This window comes from Epinephelus lanceolatus, chromosome 7 (genome assembly GCF_041903045.1).
Source record: "Epinephelus lanceolatus isolate andai-2023 chromosome 7, ASM4190304v1, whole genome shotgun sequence".
Taxonomy (NCBI): domain Eukaryota; kingdom Metazoa; phylum Chordata; class Actinopteri; order Perciformes; family Serranidae; genus Epinephelus; species Epinephelus lanceolatus.
Genome location: NC_135740.1, coordinates 26,168,180 through 26,180,780, shown reverse-complemented (window position 1 = coordinate 26,180,780; position 12,601 = coordinate 26,168,180).

Genomic DNA, 12,601 nt, shown 5'->3' with positions numbered 1-12,601 from the left:
GTTCGTATCCTTAAAAAAATGTCGGGTTTAAACCGGGCTTGGGCTCATAATTATAGTTAAAGGGTTGGGCCGGGCTCGGACAGAGCATGCACAGGCTCGGGTGGGGTTTGGCTGGATTTTTTGGGGCCAATCTAATCTCTAGACTGCAACCAACTGAAACTTCTCCCAAGTGCCAAGTGTGAGCTCCCAGTTAGAATTCCTTCAGTGGTCATTGTTTGGGAAGTTTTTACCAAGAGTGCAATAATCTGCACAGGTCCGCTTCTCTCTAAAGCAAACAGACCGGATGATTAAAACCAGTAAAAACACTGAATAAAGCAGGTTCACATATTAAGATTGATGTTTCTCCGATGCTGTTCGTCTCTTCACGGAACTGCTGCTAACTAGGGTGGCCGACATGAAAACATGAATGGCTCTATCTAGAGCCAGTGTAAGGCTTGTCTTTTCTTGGTTACTGTAGAAACATGGAGGTGCAACATGGTGATCCCTGTAGAGGAGGACTGGCTTCCTATGAAGATACAAACAACTCATTCTAAGGTAACAAAAACACAAGGACTCTTAGACCCCAGGTCTACATACTGTACATACAGCTCTGTGAAGCTGAATAGCGGAGCTTTGAGCCAAATGCTAACATCAGCATGCTAACATGCTCACAGTAAGATGTTGATTTACTGCTGTTTTGTAGGGTTTTTGGTAATGTTATGTAGTATCTGAAGTTCTACATGGAATGTGACGTCCTGGGTCTGATGACCAGTTAGGGGCCCAGGGTCAAGAAGGTATATATAGCCAGGGTCAAGAGGGTATTTATGGCCCAGGTCAAGGATTGGTGAAGTCCAACTAGGGTGTCTCTCTGTCATCTGTTTCATTTTGTCTCACATTTCACAAAAACCAACCTATATAAGCAGGGTAGTTGGAGCTGTTATTCAGAGCAGTTCATATTGGCTTCGAACCCTCTCTCAGGCAATCCTAGGTGCTTGATTTGATGCTGTACTTCTTGTAATAAACCTTTCTATATACAAGCAAGACGGTGTCAGCGGAGTCTCCTTCATCACCTTCACATCATCGCTATTTCATAAACAACAGTTATGACTATTTAAAATTTGACCTGCTGGTGGCGCTACAAGAAATGTCAGATGATTACCAAAGTTAAGTTAAAATAAACTTTAAAGTCTCCCACAAAGCAAGAGAAATTCTGCTTTGACAAGGCTCAACATTAAATAAACAATGCACATTTATAACCTTTCAAAACATCACTGACCCAGATACATAAAATAGGACATAACTGTTAAAACAAGCAAGAACAATTCAGTACAAAGTAATTAGGTGGGCGGGCTGGAGCTGAAAGTGGGTGACAGGCTGGGTACACCCTGGACAGGTCACCAGACTATCACAGGGCTGACACATAGAGACAGACAACCATTCACACTCACATTCACACCTACGGACAATTTAGAGTCACCAATTAACCTGCATGTCTTTGGACTGTGGGAGGAAGCTGGAGTACCCGGAGAAAACCCACGCTGGGTGGCTTTACTTAGGAAGCCCCAAGATATGATGCTCACTTTGGGCCGATACCCACTCTGTACCCAAGTAGTCGGAGCATAACCCATGTGCAGTCCACTTGGGTAAACCCACCGATGTGGGCAATCGGCATGGGGCTGTTATGGAACCGATGGGCAATCCCATACACAGTAGGGCCCATTTTACACCTCATTTACTAACCACATGGGGTCCACATGCAAATGTTGACTGGGTGGTGGCACGAGAGGAAAAGCCATGGGATCACCAACATTAATAGGATTCATTCTGTGGGGTCCATGACTGTCTGTTTGGAATTTAATGACAATTTATCCAAAAGGGTTTGAGATGAGGTCTGGACCAAAATGTTGGCCCTACACACTTCCCATCATCGCCATCCACAGAGGCATGACTACAAATATACAACAGCACATAAAAATGTAACAGTACGAAAATGTTTGTTACTCTGAATTCATTAACAACTACCACTCTCTGTGGTTCTCCCAGGGTTTTCCTGTCTAAGAAAAAAAAAAAAAAAAAACATAATGCGTACATAGTGTTGGCTTGCCTGGTAGGTAATAAAGAGAAACTAAGTTCATATCATGCCCCTTTCGCAGTAAGGAAGTACATCAGAGAAAGTGCTTTTACTGCGAGTTCTTTGTGCGAATCTAAAGACAGTATCACAGGGCAGCCACTGTGCCTGACAAGTCTGTTCACGTTCAGCACACACGCAGCTTTCCTGCAGTTAAGGCAGCGAGTCCCCGAAGCTCTTCCTCCATGGAGTTTATTGTCAGAGTCTCTCCAATGATAGGACGCCTCTCCCTCCTCTTTGAAATCCGGAAGATCAAACAAAACAACAGTGTTGACGCAGGGTGTGTTGTGTTTGTGGTTTGAATATATAATCAGTTTCCATGGTTAGAGGTTTTTATTTGTTGCATTGTTGCTAGATTACTAAATGGATAATGAATGTGATAATATAGCCTGCTACACTGTATGTTGACTTTGCTAACGTGTGCTTTTCATCCATCTATCTGGTATATATTCAGTATATAGCTGCTTATTGTGCTTCACATTTACTCTATATCATGTATTCCTTACACTGTTATTGGAAATTCATTGGAAGGCAGACTGTGTGTTGTTTTTTTTATTTTCTAGCACTTTTCCAAGCTTCTACATTTTTATTGTTCTCCACTCCTTTCCTATAAACCTGTGAAAATCGACTTGTAGCAACAAAAAAAAAGAAGAAAACACATTGTATTGGGTTAAACACATCTATGTCTCTGCAAATTGATTTTAATACAGTGATGAAATGCGCAGAAACCAACGGTTACCTGGACAGAATTTAAAAGAAAAATCAGAAATCCAGAACTGAATTTAAAATCTTTCTCCCCTCTGACAAAGCTCCAAATGGACAGGCTCCATTATATCTGAGAGAGCTCATAGTGCCCTATTATCCCACTAGAACACTGTGCTCTGAGAATGCAGGGTTACTTGTGGTTCCTAAAGTCTCATTGGGTGCTTTCAGACCTAGAGTTTTCTTGCTTCGGTCTGACTCAGGGACTCATTTTTTTTCAAAGTTGCATAATTGCCTAGAGTTGGTTCATGTTCTCACAGCAGCATTTACATGCGGACCAGCTCAAATACCTGCGTGAGAAAGCTGCTTTTGATTGGTCAGAATTTCCAGGAAGTAATGCAAGCGTTGAAGAAGAGTACACTTGCAAGATAAATGAGACACTTCCTAATGTCACAATGGAGGGACAACTACACAGGTTGATTTTAGCGCTGGTCATTGTGGACTATATTGCTGTCATTGTTCATTTTAGTCAAACCATACAGTTTGAAAACGAGGCGCGGCTCCAACTAGAAAACAATGTTTTGATGCATTGGATGTGCTGAATGTGCATATTAAGGCAGTACAGGAGGAGGTGCACATTAATAATCCTCCAGGACTGTAACATGCTCATGTTTAACCCAAACAATGTGTCATGAGACTGCAGCTGGTTCGGATCGAGGTCAGAACACGTTCTCACCACAAACGAACCGCACCAGAGTTCATTTGTAACCAGACCGAGACCACCTCTTCAAGAAGGTCTCGGTCTGGTTGTTTTGGTGATTGCTGTGTTCATACCTGCCCAAATGAACCTCACTTAGGGAGAAAACGATCTGGTAATTTTTAAGGTGGAATGTTAACTTGTAGCGTGGTGAAGACATGAAGGTGAAGGTGTAGACGTGAATCCATCAGCATACTTAAAGCTTAAAATTCACTCTGCCAACTTTGACCATTCCATTGGTTTTTATATGACTTACGCTTAAAGTAATGAGTAGATCTTTAATCATTTATATATATTAATTTCGACCAGGTTATGTGAACTGCATATATTCTAATCCTCACTCGGAGTAAAAAAAAAAAGCATTGTTCCTGTGGGTTCCGGCAACACTAAACCCCTGAGCTTGCCTGAGAAGGACTAAATGCACAAACCTGCTTTATTTAAATATCCCATGGAGAGGGACTCTCACTGCAGCCTGTTTTATTTTGCTTTGAAAGTGTTGGCGTGCAGCCTCGTTCTGTGCACAATAAACGAGATGGACACTGATAAAGGAGGAAATATAGTGAGTGCTGGACGGAGCAGTGAGTGACAACAACCCCGCCCACATTTAAGAGTACTGTATGCAGTGGAAACACTAGGGTCTAGGTACCATGTCTGAAGGGTTACTTTTGGGTCCAAAGGTACCATACCGAAAGTGTTTGGTGGAAACTGGGCTTTTATGTATCATTTCGTCATATGGATTACTGTAAATTTATTATGTTGATCTATTCTGTACACACAATATCTACTGCGTGTCTGTCCATCCTGGAAGAGCGATCCCTCCTCAGTTGCTCTTCCTGAGGTTTCTGCCATTACTTTCTTGGGATTTTTGGGGAGTTTTTCCTTATCAGCTGTGATGTTAGGCTTTATAAATACAGTCGAATTGAACTGAAATACCACTGTGTGCTTTGAAAAGTGGACAGCAACTCTGTAAAAATATGTGTGATTTTTTTCAACCGAGCGAAAGCATTGGTATGGTCCTTTAATCTATTTCCAAAGCAGTATTATTCTAGCCAATCAACCTTTACTTTCAAGAACATCTATTGAACAATGGCGAGCAAAAGCATGGTGGGATGAAAAGAAAGAAGCAACAGGGAAAATCAATATAGCAATTATGTGTGCAGATAATGGACATCAAGGTGTTATTTGGAGTGACCGAAAAGAAGAGGTGACATAAAGCCAATTCAAATAGTGCAAACATTTCATTGTCTCACATCTGGTGCTTCTGGCATGGATTTAGTGTCACCAGACTCTAGAAAACCAACAGCGTTTTTCTCTTTTTTTTTTGGTGGTTGTTTCCTGCATCGCCACAGCTGAATTAGCATTGTTTAGCACTATCTAATCATTGGGCTCTTCTTTATGTTCACACAAAATCACCAGCCTCTGTTAGAACTCCGTTAGCTATTATGCTTTTATCGGCCGCCCAAACCCTGAAAACACAAGCAACAAACACAGCGATTAGCTAATTGAGATCTCAGACAACAGAATCCCCCCACACACACACATACGCCACACATATGCACACACACACAAAGAGAGAGTGACATGGGGCAAGTGCGGAAGGAAGGACAGGGAGACAGATAGATGCTCACACATACACATACATACACACACACACACACACACACATTCCCCCCTCCGTGCTTTTACCTGCTCGAAAGAGGTCACCTCCAGCTCTGTCAAGCTTCGCAGGTGGGTCAGAGATCTGGATTTGATAACTGGAGGGAGTTTAGAGAGCAGACATTTGACAAGCATGACAATGCTCTGACAGCCCTCATTGGGCCATGATTAATGACTGACATCCCTGTCGCCTGTCTTGTACAGAATGCAAATGCAGCGCTGGGAGAAAATTACCCTAATGTGGCCCGTAATTGGATGCAGGAAGTATCGCGTAAAAGCAAGAATGCGACGGGGCTTTTTTTTTTTTTGCTCCTGAAACAAGGCTTTATTATAGAGAACACTACAGAGATGATGAGAGAGATGCTGCAGCGTGATTGAAAATGACCGCCAGCAAATCCTTCTCATTTGTAGTAACACATTGACATTTAGCAGTGAGTCAAGGATGAGCGGAGTCGATGTTTGGTGTCTTGAGTCGAAAAGTCATCCCTGAGCTGGCTCCCTCACTTCATGCAATAATCATTTTCCTTTTGCACCGTTTGGTCTGATGTCACCGCGTTGGGGCAGCGGGTTTACACCAGAAATTGTGCCACAGACGAGGACAAGCGTGTCAATACATTTTTTAAATTATCTCTATTTGTACCACATAAAAACACGAGTACCAAATGTATTAGCATTTTTGCAAAGGCCTGACATTGAGTAGGTGCTCCAGGTGCTCCTTTCAAACAGCTGGCATCATATTTTAATGAATATGCATAACGGATATCATGCGCTGACATTTGTCATTGAGCGTTTTGACTGGAACGCGGGTTCACTTTACCTTCTCAAGGGCACGCGGCTCCAGTGCGATGGCTCTGCTAGACAAACAAAAGTTTAAAGCCAATCACATCTAAATGTTCACAAACAAAAACACAATATTTGGTTTCTATGGAAGCGCTGAATATTTTTCCTCTGCATCCTTCACGCCCATGCCACCGTGCAAAAGCGTGTTAGTCGCTCCCGATGCTCTCTCACTGCGTCGAGCTGTGTTGGCTGTGTGCTTAGCCCTGATGTGGCTCCATTCAGCTATTCAGCAACACCTTGCCGAATGCTACATCAAGAGAGCAAGCGCTTAAATGAAAGGAGTGAATTAAAAGCACAGCTACTCTTTTCATTTAACGCCGATCGCTCCAAGTGCTCCAACTGAAGGCCACATGTCCATTTTGACACACAACGTGATTGTGAATGTTGTTTCACTCTCCCAGTAACATTTACATCAAGATAAATAAAAGCTAGCATTGGTGTCATTATAAATCTGAAGGGGAATCAATTTATTTGATTACTGATATGATTGCTCTGCACTTTCTGAGTGCGTCTATTTAAATGGGGCCAAAAATGACACCAAACAAAAATACATTTGAAAAACGCAGTGCGAACTTCTGTCATGATTTGCCTTTGATCGTCTCATTTGCAATTAAAGAGCAAACTGTAAACTATGAAAGCCACAGGGACGAGAAGGGGGAATAATTGTCACAAAACGACCTGGTGATGCTGTTGGGCGGGGAGGAGGGGAGGGTGGTGGGGGGACACTTCCATGACACTCTCCCTCTGGTGGGAATAAGTGTCAAAACGTAATGCTGCTTTTGAATACAGCAGCAATTACAAAGACAAACAATTATGAAAAACTAAAATAAAAAACTCTAATGCAGTGTAATGAGCCAACTTGATATTCTGTATGTGCTATTGCTAAAAGCAGGCGCGGCTGTATGTCTCTTGTGAAGTTCCTCATTATCCTGATTGTATAATAGATATAATCAAGCAACAATGTCCAATTAGGAGTGCATAGGCATGCCTCTGTGTAAAAAAAATCGGAGAGGATAAACTAACAATTGACACTGTAAATTTGTTTGTATGAAACACTGGGGTTGCTCCCTCATCAGAGCGATATTGATGAATCCCGGGGCTTAAAGGAAGGGGAAAAAAAAGGAGCTTTGACGTATATCTGTGATATGATGGAGGCTGTGAGATGTGAACAAACAGTCCTTTCCAGGTGGTTTGAGTGATTGCCTAATCCCCTGTAGCTAGATGATTGCAGAGCAAGGTCAGTTTGAAGGCTCAGACTGATTGAGTGCTGTCTGTGGTCGGGGGCTCGCTCCAGCCTCTGATGCCATTAGATGGACAGCGGCTGAAGATTCACTCTGGAGTTTTTCAACACTTGAACCGAACCTGTCCAAACTGAATGACACTGGTGCGCCAGTAATCATCGGGGCATGTGGACGGGAACGGTGTACACAACAATCAGCGGGGCTGCGTTATCATTAATAATCAGGAGGGGAGAAGGCTAATGTTTGAATTGTGATAAGGAAACAGATTTAAGATTCACAGCAACATTCTCTGTGTTTGAAGCCGTCTTTCTGTGTTGTTGTTTTCTTGCTTTTTATATACTTTCTATCACCCTGTCTCGAGCGCCGAGTTGAAAAACACATGATAACCGTGTTATCATCCCCAACTGCCTTCTCCTAGTTCTGCCCGATTTTTATTTGCATGCCGTCAAATATCAACTGTTTTCTGCTAAATAAATCCTGTTGTCAGCGTTGTCAAGCTGCATCTTGTACCTCATCGACACCCATTTATTTCTCAAGCTGTCATTTTGTTACTAAACTGGGTTTGTGGCATGAAACTCAGCGTTTCCTGGGGCTGCAATTGGATCACCCCCCACCGCTATGTACATTCAAATACCGAGGGAAAGTGCTGTTCTGTATATCAAACTCCGCTAGTCTGCAGCAGAAATCCTTTGTGCGGACATCTCTGTGACAGCTCCTTGGCAACTTGTACGCCTGTGTGCCACAAGCTCCCTAAGCTGACTGTTTGGATCAAGTGGGAAGAGGCAGCAATCCCAAAGAGAACAAAATAGCAGATCCCAGCAGCTTTCACAGCTGATGCTATGAGATTTACTAGACTAGAGAGGAGGGTGTGGAAGTGTGCGTGTGTGTGTGTGTGTGTGTGTGTGTGTGTGTGTATGTATGTGACGGGGAGGGGCATAGATGTACTTTGAAATCTTTTGAAATGTCAGACAAATAAGAGTCACAAGAGGCATTATGTTTCCATAATGATGATGCGGCGAAGCTTAAGTGTAGCGTCAACATGCAAATGGGCACGATAATAAAATGGTGACATTTTTCCTTTCTCTTGAAACGCTTAGGAAATGGATGAAAGCCTTTTCCCCCCCTTTACCATGTGCACTTTGAAGTGTCAAGCTCATCAGTTGTCGCAAATTACCAGCACATTTGTACTCAAAGCAAATATCTAATATTTCAAAATTAAGTTCAAAAGGTAAATATAAACATTTTGTGAGTGTTTTCTTTGACTAATCGATGTCAATTATTTGCTTTAAAGGAACAGGGTGTAAGATTTAGGGGGATTTAGTGGCGTCTAGTGGTGAGGAGTGCAGATTGCAAACAGTTGTCATTTCTCCTGGTTTTTGGCAGGGGCCGAATTAACCACAGAGGTTTCTTCCTCTCCAAAACAAACAGACCAGTTGACTAAAACCATTTAAAATACAGAATAAAGCAGTTTCAGGTTAAAAAAGTGTTTTTTCTGTTGCTGATCACCATGTTGTAGTACTGCTAGCCCAGCACCTGCTCATGTGTGCTCACCTTTTTTCTCTGATAACTTACGATCCAGATGTTCAGGAGGTTTTTACTGGGAATCAAATTATCCGCACGTCTCTTCCTCTGCAAACCAAACACTGAAAAAACACTGAATAAAGCAGGTTCATGTTAACAAATCAATAATGCTCTCATCGCTGAGGGACCGCTGACTGAAAATGCATAAATGCGGATGGCCCTATCTAGCCCTTTCACGCATTGTAGTCACCACAGTGGACAGCTATTTAAAAGCCATTTTCTTGTACATGCATGGGCTTTAATGCTATAGTTGCATTGAAGTCACTACAGTGGACCCTTGTGCATCATGCCATACACTGCCACCCACTGGCCAGGTGTTGTCAGTGCAACACAAATCTCTCAAAACCAAGATGGCCGACAGAATGCAAGAAATGTGCAGCTCAAGAATATCTTGCCAATCCTTTTATAACAGGAGACCCTGGCAAGTAAATGAAATCTGGTAACGTCAAGTTATATCTAAGGAGTAATATAGTTGGTAAATTTTCCAAATATTTCTACTATACTTTCTTGTTCTTGACAATACTGCGTCTGCAGTGTCTTTTTTGGCTGTAAATAATTGATTTATTTTTTTATTTTTTAACAGAAAGAAATAATTTGACAATATTTTTGTTATTTTTTTGCAGAAAATGCTCATTGGAAAGATGGCATAGGTTAACAGGAGGAGGTGTTAGGGACTGAGGAGTGAAAAGGAAGGAGGTGAATTAAGGAGGAGGAGGAAGTAGGTACAGAAGGGAGGAGTAGAAAGACAGAGGGGGGAAGCTGAGGAGTCAGGAGCAGAGTTTAATGCTTCTGCATGGCATTGAACATTCATTCATTCATTTTTCGTAGCCACTTATCCCGTTGGGGGTCGCAGGTGTGCTGGAGTCTATCCCAGCTGACATTGGGTGAGAGGCGGGGTACACCCTGGACAGGTCACCAGACTATCACAGGGCTGACACATAGAGACAGACAACCATTCACACTCACATTCACACCTATGGACAATTTAGAGTCACCAGTTAACCTGCATGTCTTTGGACTGTGGGAGGAAGCTGGAGTACCCGGAGAAAACCCACACTGACACGCACTGAACAGTAGTAGAATTTATTAAAAAAAACCTGTGAGCACACTAGTTTAACAGCATTAAAAATATTTTTATGTAGTTTCACATGATATATATACATATATATATATATATATATATATATATATATATATATATATATACATATATATATATATATATGTATACATATATATATATATATATATATATATATATATATATATATATATATATATATATGGTTTAACGCATGCTGTCCACCCGTGTGCACAAAAATGCATGTTAAAAAAAGGAACTTCTCATTTTTTTGATGCCTAAAGAGGAATAAAAACACTTGACGGAGGTAGTAATAAGTCATGGTCTATCTATTCTGGATCACTATAGAAACATAGCAGTGCAATATGGTGATCGCTGTAGTTGAGGACCTGCTCCCTGTGTAGACATAAACGGCTCATTCTAAGGTAACTAAAACACGACTCTAATTTTCAGGTGATTATACATTCTTATTATATTTAATTTCTGCCTATATATATACCCCTAATCCCATGTTTATGATGTCGTTATTACAATTATTTTTATTTGCCATTCCCTGCATTTTATAAGATAGATATGCTGCATGTGTACTTTGTGATAACTAATCTCCGACTAAATAAACAAAAACTATAAATCCAAAACTTTTTCCCATTTGACGCCCAAATACAGATGAAATCAAAGATGGTTTTGAGAATACACAGCTTTGTTTACATTCCATTTTTCATCTCTATTTCCCCACCCTCACATAATCCCCTCAACCACACACGGGTCCTGCTCTCCGCTGCTGATTCTCGGGCAACTGAGCTTTAAAGAAACGGGCAGAATTGGTTCCAGTCCGGTGGACACTCCACATCATTTAATGTATTCCAGTCTATTACCACTTTTGTTCTGACACCTCATTTTTTTCCACCAATATATGAGGGGGTCATTCAATAACTGACACCTCTCTTCCATACCGTAGTCACATCTCTGTTGCTGTTTGAGCATGTGTCACAGCTGAGAGGCCTGAATTTCAAGAGATAGATTTGCTGACAGAGACATCTCATCACTCCTTGGGCTGAGGCTCGCGCAGGAAATGCTGCACTGTAAAGGTGCAGTAGCCTTGTCACTTTCATCTGAGGTAATTGATCACAGCAGACAACAGCTGATGTGTGCAAGTCAATTGTAGGGGGCAAAAGGATGCTGCTTATTCAGATAAAAGATCTCTAGCATCCCCACCAGTCACTCTCGCTGATAGCTAGGCATCATTATGGACAGGAAATCAACCTGGCAGGCTCGCTCCTTAGAAATATACTTAACAGTTTGGTCAACGTACAGTGCATGTCTACAGCTTAAACTTCTTTCCAACCAGTTAACAATCTCATCCCTCCGCCAGGGCATAAAATCTCTCCCCACACACCCGACAAGCTGCCCATATGATGCGCTGGAAGAGAGGCGTCTAGCTGTCATAGTGCAGGTGCACTGGGAAAAACATTCTGACTTTAAAAAAAACAAGCATACCCTGGGACTTCTCAAATGCCACTTAGCATTCAAGGGCTTCGTGATTCATTAGTAGCCCAGCAGACTGGTTAGATGGAAGCATCTGTTATCTGGTTCCAGTCCTTATGCCATCAATGTCACAAATAATCACATACAACAGGTGGTTTTTACAGCTACAGGTCCTTTAATACCCAGCCTGCTGCATTACCTGCCATTACTCTTTACTCATAATTCATACACAAAGTTGGCACCACTTTTAAGATTATTCAGATTGAGGTGGATTCTTTAGATGTATTATTTTATTCATGTTTAGCTGAATTTATTTCACATTACATTTTAAAGCACTGCTCACAGATTGTAACCAGAGCTGTTATTGGCAGACAAAGATCAATGGATCTCCATTAGATCTACAAACCAGGAGAACATGACAATTGACTTTTTGCTAAGCCCCGCCCCTTTGTGATGGTCCAACAAGCTGTCAGAGTAAGCATGGAGCCCACACTGTAACTAACTGCACTCCCTGAAGAAATATTATCATATTTTTGGAGAAATGAAAGTGATTCCAGAGAGAAGCAGACAGAGGGGTCTACAGTCTGTGTTTGAAGGACATATCCAGGATGTCAAACTGACTCAGCAGCAACAACAGGTTCAAAAGACAAAGATAGTTAGAAGCTAAAGCCGAACTATAGGCTACAGATCACAGTGTAAAAGTGAACCACCACATCACTGCTGATCGCCACACAAGACAATGAATATAAAGGGAAACTTTGCTGATATTGAACCAGCTGTGTGGCATCACAGTGTGTGCAGATGAACCGTGTTTGGCTTCACCTGTGTGCCGCTGCCAGCACCTGGACCTCCACTGCTTTGTAATCATGTGTAGCAGCCCTTTCTTGCATTTTTTTTTTGTGTTTTGCATTGCTTGTTTAGAGCTGTTATTTTTGTATTTTTTTTTTTATTTACATTGTAGATTCTCACTGAAGGCATCAAAACTATGAATGAACACATGTGGAGTTATGTACTTAACAAAAAAAGGTGAAATAACTGAAAACATGTTTTATATTCTAGTTTCTTCAAAATAGCCACCCTTTGCTCTGATTACTGCTTTGCACACTCTTGGCATTCTCTCCATGAGCTTCAAGAGGTAGTCACCTGAAATG